General features: G+C 40.3%; 2 non-coding genes and 2 pseudogenes across 2 annotated transcripts; all 4 read left to right on the top strand.

The window, feature by feature from the left end:
* Nucleotides 1-1,470: 1,470 nt before the first annotated feature.
* Nucleotides 1,471-1,626, top strand: LOC149518807 (5.8S ribosomal RNA). The gene has a single exon (XR_016342517.1). It is a non-coding gene; the product is annotated as a 5.8S ribosomal RNA (ribosomal RNA).
* Nucleotides 1,627-1,855: 229 nt separating this feature from the next.
* LOC149518806 (25S ribosomal RNA) lies at nucleotides 1,856-5,179 on the top strand (annotated as a pseudogene).
* An 11,182-nt stretch (nucleotides 5,180-16,361) lies between these two features.
* Nucleotides 16,362-17,976, top strand: LOC149518805 (18S ribosomal RNA; annotated as a pseudogene).
* A 308-nt stretch (nucleotides 17,977-18,284) lies between these two features.
* On the top strand, nucleotides 18,285-18,439 carry LOC149518804 (5.8S ribosomal RNA). Its single transcript, XR_016342523.1, has one exon. It is a non-coding gene; the product is annotated as a 5.8S ribosomal RNA (ribosomal RNA).
* The last annotated feature ends 1,434 nt before the right edge of the window (nucleotides 18,440-19,873 follow it).

The following is a 19,873-nucleotide window of genomic DNA, read 5'->3' as shown; positions in this document are numbered from 1 at the left end:
TAGTTGCATGTTTATTTGCATAATTATTAATATTATTATTTGCATGATTATATATTTAATTCATGTTTAATTGCATGATTATTATTTTATTTATTTGTATGATCGCATGATTATATATTTAAATATATATTTATTTTAATGGTTTATATATTTAATTGCATGCTTATTTGTATGATTTATATTGTTAATTGCATGATTATACATTTAATTGGATGATTATTAATTTATTTATTTGTGTGATTGCATGATTATTAATATATTTATTTACATTATTATTATTGCATAATTTTATATTTATCGCATGATTTTTTTTAATTGCATGCTCATTTGTATGACATTATATGTTATTGCATGATTAATATTATATTTGAATGATATTTAATTGCATATTTCTATATTTATTGTATGCATAGTTGCATGAGTATATATAATTACTAATATATTTGCGTGATTATATTTGATTTCATGATTATATATTTGTATGAATGGTTATTAATATATTTGTATAGTATTTTATATTTGCATGATATAATATATTTACATGATTGTTATTATTGAATGATAATTAATATATTTGCATGAAATTCTTGCATGAATATTTTAGCATTATTTAGGCATGATATTATTACATGATATTTGGTATGATTTATAATATTGTATTTGCATGATAATTTTTGTGCGGTATGATTTAATATTTATTGCATGATTGCATGATTTCTTGATATTTTGATAGAATTTTTGTATCACCATGCTTTGTAAATAAATAAAAGGATTGGAATTGATTTCTTTGCGTAATAATACCATCTTTGAAAAAACTTAGGTAAGGTAACATATAATTAACTTGGTACCAATTTTGGGCATAAAGGGGTGCTAATACCTTCCTTGCACATAACTGACTCTAGAACTTTAGTTTTGATGATGTAGAACATAACTTGTTCCTTTTAGAGACTCTTAACTTAGGCTTAAGATAACCTTAAAAAGGATAAATTCACATAGGTAGCCAATCACATTTAGGTAAAAAAGATTGTTGGTGACTCCATGATTTTTGTGTCTAATTGTTAGGTTTCCTAACCTAGATGTTATGATAGTGATGTCACAAGAAGTCCATTGAACTTTACCATTTAAAGAAAGGAGAAGTCGTAACAAGGTTTTCATTGGTGAACTTGTGAAAGGATCATTGTCGAAAACTGCTCAATGAAAGACCTGTGAACATGTTAACAAAACACCCAAGGGGTGAGGGTGCCTTTGTGCCCTAAGCCCCTCCGACCTTAGATAGGTGTGATGGTCACTTCATTCCACCTCTCGGGTGGGTGAAATGATTGGTATCATCACCCATAGCCTAATAACAAACCCCCAACGCAAATCGCACCAAGGAACCAGAATGAAAAAGAGCACATGTGCTACTGCCATCCCATTTACAGTGCATGGGTGGGCGGCACCATGGCTTCTTTTGTTGTGAAAAAACAAAATGACTTTTGACAGTGGATATCTCAGCTCTTGCATTGATAAAAAATGTAACAAAATGTGATACTTGGTGTGAATTGTAGAATCCTATGAACTATCAAGTCTTTGAATGCAAGTTGCACCCTAAGCCATTATGCCAAGGGCACATCTACCTAAGTATCATACATCATCACTCCCTAACCCCTTGCTCATCGAGCTCTGAGTGAGGGGTAAAAGATGGCCTTTCGTGATCTCGTCGATCGTGGTTGGCCTAAAAGTGAGTCCTCAGCAATGATAGCATCATGACTATTTGGTAGTAAAGCTCCCAGTGTGCCTCATTTTTGGTGATGCACGGTTATTGTCCATCTGTACCCCATCCAACCCCCCATATCGCTTAGTTGATGCTTGCATCACACCCTAGGTCAGGAGAGATTATCCACTGAGTAGTGGAGGAATGAAAACATATCAAGATTGCCCTAATAACAACAAATGAATAAGGAAGAGCCCAACTTAAGAATCAGGCATCCTCAGCATCCAAATTGTAGTTTGGAGAAGCATCCTTAGTGGTGGACTGAGCCCAAGTCCATAAAAAGGGGTGTCAGAAAGGGTAAGAGCCCCATTATGCTTGGACCCTGTTGCACCATGATGGGCTATCTATGAGTCAGATTATTTGGCAATACAACACCAATGGAGTGGTAAATTCCATCCAAGGCTGAATACAGGCGAGAGATTAATAGCAAACAAGATGAAAAGACTTTGAAAAAAAAGTTAAAGAGTGCTTAACATTGTCAGGAAGGAAGTGAATGGGGGCCGACGATGCACTTTGGTTAGATGTGGAATTATGAAAGTTGGTACATCAATCGACTCAAGGCATGGACTGACATGGATTGCAATGATGGCCTAAGCCTAGGCTTTCAATATGCCAACGAAGACGTCATCGCTATGATCATGGAACACAGTATGTGCTATCTTGACATGCCTTGGCACCCACGTGCTCTTGATGTCAGCCTATAGGCTCTTTATCTAGCTCATCTCGAAATATAGACCAAAAAGTCTAACATGTGTTCTATTCAATAGGCTAGAAAAACCATAAGGCATAATGAAGCTGATTGGTGGGATCTCTCATAAGTGCACCACCAACCAAATCTTTTGAGAAGGGTTTGAGTGTGAGCATGCTTGTCGAGACCTAAAAGATGGTGAACTATGCCTGAGCTAGGCGAAGCCAAAAGAAAACTCTGGTGGAGGCCTATAGTGATACTGACATGCAAATTATTCATCTAACTTGTGTATAGGGATGGAAGACTAATCTAATCATCTAGTAGCTGGTTTTCTTTAAAGTTTCCCTTAAAATAGCTAGAGCCCTTAGCCAGTTCTATCAAGTTATGCCAATGATTAAAGGCATCTACGGCATAATGCTCTTGACCTATTCTCAAACTTTAAAGAGGTAGGATGGTGTGACTGCTTCATTGAGTTATGCCATGGAATCGAGAGCTCTAAGTAGGCCATTTTGTGTAAGTAGAACTAGTTATGTAGGATGATCTAGAAGCTGTGTTATAGTGCCTAACTGTGCGCTAACCTAAAACCCACAAAAGGGTGTTGGTTGATTAAGACAGTAAGACAGTGATCATGGAAGTCAAAATCAACTAAAAAGTGTTTAACAACTCACTTGCCAAATCAACTAGCCTTGAAAATGGATGGTGCTTAAACACACGACCTATACTCGATTGTCAGGGCAAGGGCATGGCCTCGATAAGTAGGAGGGTACCACAATTGCTGCAAAACTCGAGCATGAGCCTAGGCGAAGTGGTCATTAGTTCAAATCTTGGTGGTAGTAGCAAATATTCAAATGAGAACTTTGAAGGCCAAAGAGGGGAAAAGTTCCATGTGAATGGCACTTACACATGGATTAGTTGATCTTTAGAGACGGGGGAAGCCTGTCTAATAGCGCATCCAATGCGAGCTTCGAAAAAGAATTAGGTTAAAATTCTTGAATTGGGATGTGACGGTTGATAGCAATGTTAAGGAGTCTGGAGAAATTGGTAGAGGCCTCAAGAAGAGTTATCTTTTCTATTTAATAACCTACCCGCATTGGAAATAGCTCAGATGGAGGTAAGGTCCAGTGGCCAAAAGAGCACTGCATGTCATGTAGTGCCTTGTGTGCATTTAGTGGCCTTTGAAATCCAAAGGACCAAGTATCATCCATGCCTAATCATACATATAACTGCATCAGGTCTCCAAGGTGAATAGCCTCTAGTCAATGGAATAATGTAGGTGAAGGAAGTTGACAAAATGGATTTGTAATCTCGAGAAAAAATTGGCTTTGAGGGCTGGGCACAGGGGTTCTAGTCCTAAACCCATCAACTATCAATGCACTGTTTGAGCTACTCCTGCGATGAGAGTGGGACACCATGTGCCGACCAAGGGATAGGTGGGAATGGTTCCTTCGAGGGCCTTCCTTAGGTGATGAACAGTCAACTCAGAATAATACAGACAAGGGGTATATAACTATTTAATTAAAACAAAGCATTGTAATGGTCCCTATGAATGCTTATGTAATGTGATTTTTTCCCAATGCTCTAAATGTCAAAGTGAAGAAATTCAACCGAGCACGGATAAATGGCGAGAGTAACTATGACTATTTCAAAGTAGCTAAATGCCTCATCATCTAACTAGTGATGCACATGAATGGATTAATAAGATTCTTATTATCCCCGTCTATTATCTAGTGAAACCACAACCAAGGGAACGGGCTTGGTAGAATCAGCAGGGAAAAAAGACCTTGTTGAGCTCGACTCTATTCCAACTTTGTGAAATGACTTGAGAGGTGCAGGATAAGTGGGAGCCCTTTGGTAAAATTGAAATACCATTATTTTTTAATGTTATTTTACTTATTCTATGAATTGAAAATTGGGCATAACCTATTCTTTTGGACCCAAGGTCAGCCTTGGTTGGTTGATCCTGGTGGAAGACTTTGTTAAGTGGGGAGATTGGTAAGGACAACACATCTGTTAAAAGATAATACAAGTGTCTTAAGATGAGTTTGATGAGAATAAGAATCTCGTGTGGAAGAAAAAGGTAAAAGCTCATTTGATTTTGATTTCCAGTATGAATATGAACTATGAAAGCATGGACTATCAATCCTTCAGACCTTTAAAATTTGAAGCTATATGTGTCAAAAAAGTTGCCACAGGGATAATTGGCTTGTGGCAGCCAAGCGTTCATAGCAATGTTACTTTTTGATCCTTCGATGTTAGCTTTTCCTATCATTTGAAGTAAAATTCACTAAGTGTTATATTGTTCAACCACCAATAGGAGCATGAGCTGGGTTTAAATAATCATAAAATAAGTTAGTTTTACCCTACTAACCTAGTACAAAAGGAACCATTGATTCACATAGTTCATCATTATGCTTGGTTGAAAAGCTAGTGGTGTGAAGCTACCATTCATTGGATTATGACTAAATGCCTTTAAGTTAGAATTTGGGCTAAAAATGATGCATGCACCTATTGCCCTATTATTGACTTACAATAAGGGTCCATGGCCCTTAAGGGCATATTTTATAGGTGTTGCCCTTATGGCAGACAAGTCATGCAGGCATTCTTTGAGCTTAATTCCTACTAAGTGGTGGGTAGAATCCTTTATAAATGACTTAAATATGAAATGGGATATTGTCAGTGGTAGAGTGGCCTTGCTGCCATGATCTACTAAGATTCAACCTTTCGTCACTTTCATTCATCCCTCCCTTCCATACCCACTGAAGTTTTTTTACTTTATTTTTTTACATCACATCCCTTTAGGGTTAGGGATGAATGATGTTTTCCATTACAACTGATTTGGTTGAGTGATGACATCCCTCCCTCAAGCATCCAAGTAAATGATAACCAAATGCCCTTGGTGTGGGCACTTGCCTCAAACTTCATCAGCACACACTAGCCCTTAGTGTAGGCTGTTGCCTTGAATGTCATCGATAGCATATGGCCTTTGGTTGGTCCAGGCAACCACATCTAACACCATCAGTTGATGCTAGCCTATTGTTGCCTCGAACACAATCAATAGAAGCTAGCCCTTGGTATAGGATGTTACCTTCGACACTATTGCCAAATGATGGCACTTAGTGCGGGCACTTGCTTCAACCACTGTTGGCATAGGTGGGCCTTTGGTGCGGAATGCTACCTCAGATACCTCTTCAGCAGATGCTAGAGTCATGGGCCTGGGACTTATGCCAACACTTTATATGGCCTTAGGCTGGACTCCTTCCTTGTATGCCTAAGTCAGCCTAAAACCACTCTCGAAAAGTGAACACTCAAAAGACAACTGAAAGGCACTCTAAAGTTAGAAAAGGATAGAAAGAAAAAGATACTTGGAAATGCTATAGCTTGTATTCATTCAAGTGTTTCTATACATCAATTGAGGATAAGGAGGCCGTCCATTTATAGTTGAAGCCCCTAAGAATCAATGGCTAGGATTGACTCTATCCAATGGCTATTATAAAGTCTAAGATTACAAAGAGATTACATGAGATATACATCATAACTTCAAATTGTATAAGGAACTATACTATCCTTGGTGTCTCAAAATTCTTCTAAAAAGTTCTATCTATTAGGTTTGCTTGGGCCTGGTGCTCTGTTAGGTCTGTTATGGCCTGGCATGCCCACACTAGGGCCTAGTCCATTTAGGGCCCTTATAGAAGTCTTAACCTTAGTCTGAAAAGCTTGCATGAGTTATGACACTCTCCCTTACTTGATTTCATGATGCCTTTGTTGCATGCTTTAAATGAAATTGGTTGATTTAGTCCTCAAACTACCAAAAATCTTTAGTTGGTTCCCAACTTGCCTTATTGTTGGGAAGTCTTTTCCACTACACTAAATACTCATGCCTTGGCTTGTAATTCTATCTTCTCAAAACCTTGTCAACTAAAATACACTGGTCTTTTTGTCATAAAAGGCCTTTATCCTTATGTTTGCATGTTGTGACTTTGCCTATGTTAGATCCTCTTGATCCTTATGAAATGGCTTTAACATGCTAACATGGAAAAGTAGGTGTACCTTAGGCTTTAGTGGCATTTTTAGCTTGTAGGATACCTTCCCTACTCTTTTCATAACTTTAAAAGGCCCCTCATATCTTTAGACTAGGCCTTTATGCATGCCCTTATGGTGCAAGACTGAATGCAGCTTCACCATCACCAAGTCTCTAACCTAGTACTAAACGTCTCTAACCTAGTACTAAGCATCTCAATGCTTGTGATCTACCCACTTCTTACTCTTCTTGGCTATTTTATATAGATAGATTCTTGCAAGGTCTACTTGCTCTTGCTAAGCCTTGGCAAACCTATAAGCCACTGGATTAGGTCTAATGTAGCTTGCTACAATAACTCTTAGGGTGAGTGGCTATTTGCCTATCATTAACTCAAATAGACTCTGGTTTGTCACCTCACTCTATTGCAAGTTGTAAAAAAATTAGGCAACATCCAACAGCTTAGGCCAGTCTTGTTGTATTGCACTAACATAGTGCCTAAGGTAAACCTCTAATAAATCATTAACTCTTTTAGTTTGTCCATCAGTTTGTGGATGGATGTTAATGGAAAAGTTCAAGTTTGACTCTAATAGCTTAAACAACTCTATTCAGAATCACTAATAAAATGCAAGTCCCAATCACTAATGATGGTCTATGGTATGCCCCAATACTTCACATTTTTTAAGGATAACCAGGCTACCTCCTTGGCTGAGCACTCCTTGGTTGCTGGAATGAATGTACCATACTTGGAAAATCAGTCCACCACTACCATGATGCTCTCAAACCCATCTGACTTGGGTAGTTTGACTATAAAATCTAGCAAAACATTCTTTCATCAGCATTTTGGTATAGGCAATGGCTTCAATAAACTGGCTGGTAACTTCTGCTCCACCTTATTCTATTAGTAGACAAGTCAAGTTTTGACATAGGCCTCAATGCCATCTTCCATGCGAAGCCAATAGTATCAGTCTTGCACCAGGTATGGTCTACTTTTTCATGGGCATTCTGCTATAGGCAATGGCTTCAATAAACTAGCTAGAAACTTTTGCTCCACCTTATCCTGCTGGTAAACAAGTCATGTTTTAACGTAAGCCTCAATGTATCCTACATATAAGGCTAATAATATCGATCCTGCACTAGTGCTAAAGGTGGCCAGCCCACCTCGAGTCATGGCATTCCTACATAACTTCCCTATGGAGTTTCCCATGCTGTGGCATGAATATCCTATTTCTTCTAGTAAAAAGTAAGTCATCTTACAACCAAAAATGTTTTGTTTTAGCTTGTTGGGCATACTCCATGAGCATCTTAGTTACAGGATCATGGGTTAGTCCTTTCTTAATGCATGAGACCAAGGAACTATCAAGTTGATTGATGGTAATAAGCATCACCTTCCTACTAAGTGCTTTAGCCATTAAGTTAGCCTTCCAAGGCTTGTACTCCATGTTAAAACCAAACTCTAAAAGGAAATCCTACCATCTAGCTTGCTTGGGAGATAGCTTCTTATGAGTTTGGAAGTAGCTTATTGCAACATTATCAATTCTAACCACAAATCTAGATCCTAGCAGGTAATGTCTCTATGTGCACAAATAGTGCACCACTGCTGTCATCTCTTTTTCTTAGACTATGTACCTATGCTTGGTCTCATTGAGGCTTCGGCTCTCAAAGGCAATTAGATGGTTCTCTTACATTAACACCCTTCAAATGGCAAAGTCTGATGCATCTGTATACACCTTATACGGCTTAGTGTGATCTAGCAAAACAAGAATAGGCTTTTCAGTCACTACACACTTTAGTCGATCAAAAGCCTACTGGCACTCCTTACTCCAATCCCATATTTTTCCCTTCTTGAGCATGTTTGTTAATGGTGTGGTGATGGTAGAATGGCCTTTAATGAAGTGCCTATAGTAGTTCACCAACCTAAGGAATGATTTTAACTCTGTGACCTTGGTTAGTAGCTCCTAATCTAGTATGGCATAGACTTTGCAACATCCATCCGAATTTTCCACCTCTAAAATGTCGTTTAAGAATGGCATATCCCTCTAAGTAAAGGAACATTTCTCCTTTTTCACAAATAACTCATTTTCCCCTAATACTTAGAACACTTGCTTAAGGTGCTTTACATGTTTTTCTAATGACTGATTGTAAATCACAATACTGTCAAGATAAACCATAACAAAACAATCTAGGAATAGCTACAGTACCTTATTCATTAAGGTGCAAAATGTTGCTAGCACATTGGCTAAGCTAAAAGGCATTATCAAGAACATATCAGACCCATAACGTGTAACACAAGCTATCTTGGGCTCATTCCCCTTAGCAATTCTGACTTGGTAGTACCCTGACTGCAAGTCCAACTTGGTGAACCACCTACATCTCCAAGTTGGTAAAACAAATCTACAATGAGTGGGACTGGGTACTTGTTTTTCACTATCAGCTTATTCAGTGCCCTATAATCTATGAATAGTCAATGACCCATCATGCTTTCGCTAGAACAATAATGGGGCACCAAATGGGGCTTTTAATGGTCTAATGTAGCTTGCATCAATAAGCTCCTTAAGCTACTTCCTTAAATCTTCCAATTTCAAGGGTGCATTTGACATGGGGCTCTAACTGGTGGGATAGCATTTGACACCAACTCAATTTTGCGATCCACCTCTATCTTTGGTGGTAGCCTTTTACGTAATTCAACAGATATCATGTCTCTAAATGACTCTATCACTTTTAGTACTTCCAAGGGGGTATCAACGCTATTTTGTCTTGACTTCTCCATCTTTAAGGCTACAAGGAAAGTGTCTTCATTCCTACTCACTCCCTTAGCCAATTGTATAGTAGATAGCATCTTTGTCTGTAACTTTGATTCTTAGCTTGTCGGCACAATGCATGGGTGTCAATAGTCCAATATGCAAATACAATTGGCAAAAGACACTAAAAGTGCACTAATATGATCAAAGAATTCTAAACCAACAACAAGATCATAATTATCTAGAAGAATTACCTCAACTAATTCCTTCCCTTTCCATATTTCAAGTTGTAGCTCCACTCTATGTGCTATAGCAATTGTTGGGTCTTCCTCGAAGTTGATTGTTTTGATCATACCAGCCCCTTTCTATACTTTTAGGTTCAACTTCTTGACTACATCTCTAGATATAAACAAGTGAGATGCTCCTATGTCTACAAGTGCATTCAATTTTTTGCCCATAATCATCATGTCTACAAACATTAGTCCTTTATACTTACGACACCCTTTGGCCTGGATTGAATTTAGCACAATTGAGCCAAGCTTCATGGTCTCCTTCTCTGACCCCTCACCATCTTCTTTGTTAATGGTAGGTAGCTAGGTTTTTATGGGGCAATCTCTTGACATGTGTGGACCTTCGCAAATGAAACAAGTCAGTGGCTCTCCATCCTTGTAGTTCCACTACCTTGTCTTCCACTTCCTAGATGGTGGCCTGCCTTGACCAATCTTGGTCTGTCGACCTTTGTCCCTATCCTTGGACTGTCGATCTCTGCCATAACCTTTTGGCTTGAATGACGCAAACTTCTTTTATGGCCAAATCTCCACTAAAGACTCAGCAACTGTCATGGCTTTGGCCAAATCTTTGACACCTTTCACTGCAACTCATTCTTGGCTTATGGTTTAAGCCCTTCCATGAAATAAAAAAGACCTTCCTCTCCAAGGTTTGAAATATAGAGCATCAGTTCTGAAAACCCTTGAACATACTCCTATACCTCACCTCTTTGACTGAGTCTATAGATTTTCGCCCCTACGTCATCATTAGCATACTCAGGGTAAAACTTTTATTTAAATTATTCTTGAACTCCTTCCTAGTCCAGACAACAACATATCTACATCTCATATCATTACACCTGCATCTTTAAAACAATAGTGCAATATCAACCAAATATATAAAGGTTGTGCTTTGCAAATCGAGCTTTTTGTACTTCTTTGGCTTAGGAACTTCACTCAAGCCCTAGTTCTTATAGGTAACACACCATTCCCAATGGCTACCTTACATGCTATGAGCTTCCCTTTGAGCTCATTCATCTCCTTGTGCATTACCTCAACCAAGGCCTCTAAGGCTTCATTCTTCCGAGTGAACATGTTATTGGTTTTGTTGAGGGCACCATGGAATCTTTTTTTGATCTCCTCTTCAATCTCCTCGAACCTGTGCCTAGGTTTGATGCTTTTACCTCTATTTTGGCTAAGTGGCCATCCAGGGTTGACATCATATCCCTTAAGGTAACCTTCTTTCTTGTTCCACAAGATGGCTCTTAGACCTCTGGCTATCAGCTACCAACATCACTTGAGATGCAATTTCCTTGAACACCTTAAGTGCGAAGTAAATATGACCTTAAAGCAGAACCTGCTTTGATACCAACTATCATGGGCTTGAGACTTATACCAATGCTCTGTGTGGCCTTAGGTTAGACTCCCTCCTTGTATGCCTAAGTCAGCCTGAAAACACTCTTAAAGAGTGAGCACTCAAAAGAACACTAAAAGACATTCTATACACAGAAAAGGCTAGAAAGCAAGAGATGCTTGGAAATGTTATAACTTGTATTCACTCAAGTGTTTCTGTACATTAAATGAGGGTAGGAAGGCCTTTTATTTATAGTTAAAGCCCCCAAGAATCAATGGCCAAGATGGACTCTATCCAATGGCTATTATAGAGTCTAAGATTACAAAGAGATTACATGAGATATACATAAAGATTTCAAATTGTACATGGAACAATACTATTTTTAGGAGTCTCTAGATCCTTGTAGAAGTTCTATTTGTTAGGTCTACTTGGGCTTGGTGCTTTGTTGGGTCTACTATGGCCTGGTGTGCCCACACCTGGGCCTAGTCCATTGGCCCTTGTAGAAGTGTTAACCTTGGTTTGGGGAGCTTGGCAAGTTATGACACTGGCACTTGGTGCACATGTGTACCTTGACCCCTCACCTAAGGCACTTGTCTACCCCTTAATTGCCATCGGCACCAAATGATGCTTAAAGCATGTGTTATGGGCTTTCATCTTAAGCCAAACTCTGTGCAGCCTTAGACAGGGAGTTGACTCTGTGTCCTTAAGTCAGCCTACAAAACTTAAGTGGTCAACATAATTCTAGCTTGTCAAAGATTATGTTGTAGTACTGGGCATTCTAGAAGCCTACAAATCTGATCATCCTAGGACAATGCTTAGGCATGCCCGCATTTAGGTCTGATCATGCACTCGTATCTCAATCATCAGTGCTTGCACTTAGGTCTGACTGTGTGCCAGTGCATCACTCACTAGTGCTCGCACTTAGGCCTAGCTTAATTCTATCGAACGTAAACATTGTGCTTGAGTTTCTAGAGTCTTAATCACTACCAATACCACTATTTTGGGCTAGTTCCCCATGACTTGGGCCTTTAGTAGGCTTGAAGGCCTGGTCTTCCTAGCTGTCAGACCTTATCTTGCTAGAACTAGAATGTTCTTCAACTTAGAGAGAACCCTTGGGCCTAAACCAGCTTGCAAACCATGACACATGCACATGCCTTGATTACCATTGAGACATGTTGGCCATTGGTCTTAGCACATGCTTTAACCACTATTGACACATGCTGGCCCTTTGTGCAAGTAGTTCCCTCAAACACCATTGGTACATGCTAGGTGATGCTCCATGTTTAGGTATCGTAGGCTCGAGCTACACACTATGTGCACCATAACTATTTTATAGGTGGATTCAAGCACATCTTCATATTTCTGCCATGCTAAAGCCATTCTTATGGCTTGTAAATTCATATAGGTACTCATTAGGGCCTACACTTAGGCCTGGCTCAATTCTACCAAACTTGACTGTCTAGAGTCTTGATCATTGATTGTACCACTGTTCTGGGCTAGTTCCCCATGACTTAGGCCTCCATTATTGCTAAAGGCCTGGTCCCCTTAGCTATCAGACCCTGTCGCACTGGAGTTAAAAACTACTTATCAACTCAGAGAGAACCCCTGGGTCTAGACCAACTTGCAGACCACGACACATGCACATGCCTTGACCATTATTGGTACATGCTTCAAACAGTGTAAACACATGTTGGCCCTTGGTCTCGGCACATACTGGCCCTTTGTGTGAGTAGTTCTCCCAAACACCATTGACACATGCTAGGCCATGCACCACAAGTGGGATCCTGGGCCCGAGCTGTGCACTATGTGTACCATGACCAGGCTGTAGGTGGGTTCAAGCACATCTTTAAATTTTGATGTGCCAAAGTAATTTTTATGGCTTGTAAATTCATATAAGAACTCACACCACTTGTTCTTGGGCCTAGCTCAATTTTGTCAAAACTTAACACTGTGCCAGAGCCTTTGGAGTCTTGATCACTACCCGTACCACTATTTTAGGCTAGTTCCCTCCAACTTGGGCCTCTAGTATGCCTTGAGACCTAGCTCCCCTAGCTAATGCTAGAGCTGAAACTACTTCTAGACTTGAAGAGAACCCCTAAGCTTGCACCAACTTACGAAATGTGACACATGTACATGCCTTAATCACCATCGAGACATGTTGGCCCTTGGTATTAGCACATGCTTTGACCACCATCGGCACATGCTAGCCCTTTATGTAGGCAGTTCCCTCAAACACCATTGGGACATGTTAGGTTATACACCAAGCATGGGTACCTTGAGCCTAAGTTACGCACCATGCACCATGACTAGGCAGTAGGTGGGTTTAGGCACATCTTAATGCTTTTGCTATTCTAATGCCATTTTTATGGCTCATCGGCACCCACACCTAGGTTGGCTTAATTTTGCCAAACTTGAACATTGAGCTTAAGTTGTTGGTGTCTTGAACATTACCTGTACCACTATTTTGGGCTATTTCCCTATGGTGTAGACTTTTAGTACACCTCATAGCTTGGTCCTTTTAGCTATCAAATTTTATCCCTCTAGAACTCGAACTGCTTCTTGACTTGAAGAGAACCCTTGGGCTTGGACCAGCTTATGGATTATGACACATGTACATGTCTCGATTACCATCGAGACATGTTAGCCTTTGGTCTCACGACATGCTTCGACCACCATCAGCATGTACTAGCCTTTTATGCAAGTAGTTCCCTCAAACACCATCGGCACATGTTAGGCTATGCACCAAGTGTGGGTATCCTAATCTTAGGCCATGCACCATGCACACCAAGATAAGGCAGTTGGTGGGTTTAGTCACATATTTATACTTCTGCCATGCCAATGACATTTTTATGGCTCGTAAATTAATACAACACTTACTAATACCCGCACCTGCCCTTGGTTCATTTTTGCCAATATTGAACATCGAGCCTGAGCCTCTAGGCCTTGATCACTACCTGTACCATTGCTCTAGGCTCGTTCCCTATAACCTAAACCTCTAGTATGCCTCAAGACTTGGTCTTTCTAGCTGTTAGACTCTATCCCGTTAGAATTGAAACTGCTTCTCAATTCAGAAAAACCTAGTCTAGCTTGTGCATCACGACTCATGCACATGCCTAAAATCTACCCCCCTAAGACTAGAACTACTCCATGACTTGGAGAGAGTCCCTAGGCCTAGACCAGCTTGTGAACCGTGAGACACGTAGATGCCTTAACCATTATCAAGACATGCTGGCCCTTGGTCTTAGCACATGCTTCGACCACTATCGGCACATATTGGCCCTTGGTGTGGCGTTTCCTTGAACACCATCGACACATGCTAGGCCGTGCACCATTGAAGGTATCCTGGGCTTGGGTCACGCACCATGTGCACCATAATTGAACAATAGGTGGGTTTAGGTACATCTTCATATTTTTACCATGCCAATGCCATTTTTATTGCTTGTAAATTCATATAATGGCCCTTAAGCCTTCATGTGAAGTTCCATGGCAAGATGACTCATTTTTAATTTCATAATTTTTAAAATTTTTCACAGTTTATGATTTTTTGAAAATGTTTTAGGAGTTTTGGCCCCAAATTTGGTATACATGATCCTTCTATTTTTGTTGGCATCTACAAAAAAAATCAGCTAAAAAATTGAAGTGCAAAAGATTTTATGGCCATTTGAAAAGAAAATCCCTATTTTAAACACTTGAATGGCTACTTGAAAAAGAGGTTGTGAGTTGTTAAGGTTCCTTGGGGGATAGTGGGCCAATATTAGAGCCAAGGACTTGCACCTATCACACATCATGTGCGCACACCCCCAGGCCCCTTTCCCTAATCACTAAAACCCTTAATGCCACCAGTTAGGTTCTTCAATGATGCTTCGGTGATGGTGCCCTAGGCAAAAAAATGTACCACTAGCATATGCACCATGTCCTAGAATTAAACTTTGACCATGGCTTCGACTGTCATCGGTACATGCTAGTGCATGGTGAGGGCACATACCTCGATCATCATTAGCACAAGTTAGCCTTTTGTATAGGCACCTACCTCGACCATCATCGACATGACTGGCCGTCGATATGGGCACTTATCTCGACCATCATCGATACATGTTGGCCCTTGGTATGGGTATATGCCTAGATCAGCATTGGCACAACTTGGACATGGTGTGAGCACATGCATCATCAACATCGACAGAAGATGGCCTTTGGTGTGGGCAGTTGCCTCAAACACCATCAACATATGCTAGCCCTTGTTATGAGCATTTACCTTGACCATTATTGGCACCTGTAGACCCTTAGTGCATGATATGCTTGTTTTGAAAAAAATGTTGTCATTTCAAACACTTTAATGCCTACTGTTAGTATATCTATAGAATCTTTTATGCTCTTTAGGGGGTGGTTGTTTGGGCCCCCTTTCCTTTAACGAGAAGAGTAGGTGTTTGTGATGGGCCTATCATTGCATACATCATGGCAATGTCCATAGAGTAAAATCCAAGTGATACATGCCTTTTGGCCATGTCATCCGATGACTGGCTACTCTAGTGACCTATTGGTACCTATGGACTCGATCGGTTGGTATGCACATAAAAAAAAGCTCGGTTGTACCGAGCTTAAGCCTGTGCCTATAGCTAATGTTGTCCTAGATCCCAAACCCTAGACCAAGTCCCTAAATTGGGCAATGGCTCCTTGGGGTGATGCAAGCAAAAGCTACAAGTATGGGCTTGGTTTGGCCAAGTCTCTTAGGTGTTTGATAGTTTCGTGGTCCCTTCTCATCATCCATAAAAATGCCTTAGCCTGGCCAAGCTTGTGCATGCAGTCGATGCTACCAAAGACCCCAAGAACAAGTCCTTAAATTAGGCAACGTCCCTTTAGGGTGGTGACAATAGAGTTTGCGTGTGTGGTCTTGGCCAGACTAGGCATTGGTGGTAACATGCAATTATTGCTTTTTGGATGGCAAAGGCAATCTTGTGGCCCTTATTAGTGTTTTTCTTATGCCAAGCAGTTGTGGCATGGTCTCATATGTCATTTCCTCCACTTGCTCATTAAGTTATCAATTGCGTGGGTTATGGATTGGTGAGAATGGATGCTACCACTTGTACGTAATGGACATATGAATGGTGCTATAGTTGTGCATGTTGGCAAGCTCCATGCTTAATGCATTAAACTATCAACCTATCATCCTTTTCAATCTCCCCCTATGTGGTCATCGTACCTTAGGGGCATAATCAGTATCCTATGCTGCATACCTAAATCGATGCAAATTGGATGTCTTGCCATCCCTCATCTACCTTGTGTCTTTAGAGGCTACGAGATGAACCTTAATCATGCCTCGTGTCCCAAGTGTGCCACCAAAACCTCTGTGGCCATATTAGTGCATTGGTGTTCATTCTTGCTTTCAAATATGGAATGTTTTATGGGCATAGGCTTTTGGCCTTTATTCATCAGATGCTATGCATTTTACGTGCTCAACATGGATGATGCCTGTGCTCTGTGTTGGCTCTCTCTATCGCTCAGTTGATGTGTTAAGGCCTATGTAGTGCCAATGTCCCAAAGGAATGCTACCCAATTGATCCTACCAATAGTCATATGCTTATGTAAGTATGAACAAATTCAGACTGTGAAACTATAGGTCATTAAATCAATTATAGTTTGTTTAATGGTATCTACTAGGTAGATAACCATACTAATTCTAGAGCTAATATATGTTACAAACCATAACCTATGGAAGGGATGCATTTATTAGATAAAGGTTGACACGAGCTCTAACTATTGATCTGATGATTTATAATAACATGATGGATTACACGAACTTTGTGCTGGTGATGCATCATTCAAATTTTTTCCTTATCAACTTTTGATGGTAGGATAGTGGCCTACTATGGTAGTGACAGGTGATGGAAAATTAGGGTTCAATTTCGGAGAGAGAGCCTGAGAAATGGCTACCACATCTAAGGAAGCAACAGGTGCACAATCCACCTAATCCTAACATAAAGAGGTAGCGAAAATAAATAATAATATCGGGGTCCATGAGTCTAGTAATTGAAATGAGTACAATCTAAATCCCTTAATAAGGATCTGTTAGAAGGCAAGTTTATTGCTAGCAGTCATGATAATTCTAGCTCCAATAGCATATATTTAAGTTGTTGCAGTTAAAAAGCTCATAGTTGGAACTAGGTTTGGGTCATCCTATCTACTTTATGGTGAACACCGATCTACTCATCCCTACTATCGGTGATGCACTCTTTGCCTTAACTACCTGGGTCATTCCTCTAGCACTATTACTTTGAAGATATTAGAGCACTTAAAGCAAGCTTATGCTTATATACATTAGCATGGGATAACATTATAGGATTTTAGCCCATTATGTAGGCCTTCGAGATAGGAGTAATGATTAACAGGGACAATTGGGGGCATAAGTATTTCATAGTTAAAGGCAAAAATTCTTAGATTTTTGAAAGATGAACAATAGTGAAAACATTTGCCAAGGATATTTTCATTAATTAAGAACGAAAGTTGGGGGCTCAAAGAGAATCAGATACTATCCTAGTCTCAACCATTAATAATATTGAATAGGGATTGGCAAATGTTACTTTTAGGACTCTACTGGCACCTTATATGAAATCAAAGACTTTGGGTTTCGGGGGGAGTATGGTCAAAAGGCTGAAACTTAAAGGAATTGATGGAAAGGCACCACTAGGTCAAAACATAATAAGGATTGACAGAATGAAAGCTCTTTCTTGATTCTATGGGTAGTGGTACATGGCTGTTCTTAGTTGGTAGAGCGATTTGTTTGGTTAATTCTATTAACAAATGAGACCTTAGCTTGCTAACTAGCTATGTAGAGGTGGTCTTTTGTAGCTAGCTTCTTAGAGAGACTATGGTCACTTAGGCCAAGAAAGTTTGAGGTAATAATAGGTCTACGATGCCTTTAAATGTTTAGGCCGTAGGCTTGCTACACTAATGTATTCAATAAGTCTATAGCCTTGGCTGACAAGCCTGAGTAATCTTTGAAATTTCATTGTGGTAGGGATAGATTATTGTAATCATTGGTCTTTAACATGGAATTCCTAGTTAGCACAAGTCATAAGGTCATGTTGACTATGTCCCTGCACTTTGTACACACCACCTATTGCTCTTATTGATTGAATGGTCTAATAAAGTTTTCAGATCATGACAATGTGGATGGTTGGCTACCTGTGACATTGTGAGACTCAACGAATGACTTGCGAACACATTAACAAAACCTCAAGGGGTGAGGGTGCGTCCATGCCCTGAGCTTTTTTTAGCCTTAGGCATGCACAATAGTCATTTTGTTCCACCTCCCGGGCAAGCAAAATGATCGATACCATTGCTAGGGGCCTAATAATGAACCCCCCACATAAATCACACTAAGGAATCAAAATGAATATGTGCTGTCGCTATCCCATTCACCATGCATGTGCTAGCAACATCATGACTGTTTTTGTCATTAAAAACCAAAACAACTCTCGACAATGGATATTTTGGCTCTTGCATCAATGAAGAATGTAGCAAATTGTAATTCTTAGTATGAATTGTAGAATCCTATGAACCATTGAGTCTTTGAACACAAGTTGCACCCCAAGCCATTAGGCCGAGGGCACGTTGCCTGGGTGTCACGCATTGTTGCTCCCTCTAACCCTCACCCATTAGACTCTACGTGAAGGGGCAGAAGATGGCCTTTCGTGATCTTGTTGATTGTTGTTGGCCCAAAAGTGAGTCCTCGGCAATGTTAGCGTATGACTATTAGTGGTAAAGCTCCTGACGTGCCTCATTTACGATGACTCATGCTCATTGTTCATTTAGACCTTTCCCCCCATTGCTTGGTCAATGCTTGCATCATAAGCCTAGGTCAGGTAGAATTATCCATTGAGTTTAAACATATCAATAAACAGAGGAAAAGAAACTTACCAGGATTCCCTGGTAATAGCAAGTGAGTCGGGAAGAGGCTAGCTTGAAAATCTAATGCCTTTGGCATCAAAATTGTAGTTTGGAGAAGCATCCTTAATGGTGGACCAAGGCTGAAGCCCCCAAAAAGGGGTGTTGGAGAGGGTGACAGCCTTATTGTGCCTGGACCCTATCTCACCATGAGGCACTGTCTGTGAGTCAGGTTGTTTGGGAATGCAACCCCAATTAGAAGGTAAATTTTGTCCAAGGCTAAATTTAAGCAAAAGACCAATCATAAACAAGTACCATTAGGGAAAGATTAAAAGGACTTTGAAAAGAGAGTCAAAGAGTGCTTGAAATTGTCGAAAAGGAAGTGGATTGGGGCCAATGGTGCACCAAGACTACTTATAGTCAAGGTCAGCCTTTTGCGGGTCCATTTTCCTATGGACAGTTTGATATCTATCCTTCAAGCCACATACTTATGAGCTTTTCATGGCTCTGACCATATAGAGTTGCTCATTCACAAACTCAATTGGGAGAAACCATCGACTGATCAGCCCATGATTCATAGGGTGGCCCCTAGCACCCATCTTTGCTTGTAGGCATCAAGGTCACGAACACCAACCCACCTTACTCATAAGGGCATACAGCCTTGATTCTCATACTATTATCTCATTCTGACATGGTGAGAACCTAACACCATGTCCGCTTAGATCATTTGCAAGCTCTAGTGCCTAGAACCTGAAGGCCCAACACAAATGTTGGTTAGTAGCTAGCCTAGAGCCACGTTAGGCTCATCTCATCCCATGAAACTCATATCTTAAGGCCTCAGCCTTTAGCCTCATTCTTGGCTACCTGCACACATGATAGACATGTTACATCATGCCTGTCCCATCTCGAGGAACTCGAGTGTGCAACATAGCTATAGCACATTTGTCGATTAGCCACAAGGGTCTAGCAGCTTGCCTACTTGCTAACCCGCTCATCCCTTACGCTTGATGGTGCCCCTCCTATGAAAACACCATCTCATGATCCTTGTTTATAGATTGAAACATTTCAAGAAAGGGAAATCGAGGAGCATAGTGAATGCTAGTGCCTAACCTCACAGTTTTACTTAACAACACCATATGATACCTGCGACCCTAATTGTCCCTGGGTTTACCATG

Source organism: Durio zibethinus, chromosome 5 (assembly GCF_047325235.1).
Source record: "Durio zibethinus cultivar Kanyao isolate XHJ-2024 chromosome 5, ASM4732523v1, whole genome shotgun sequence".
Lineage (NCBI taxonomy): Eukaryota > Viridiplantae > Streptophyta > Magnoliopsida > Malvales > Malvaceae > Durio > Durio zibethinus.
The sequence above is the reverse complement of the archived record's forward strand: the minus strand, read 5'-3'. Positions and strand labels throughout refer to the sequence as shown.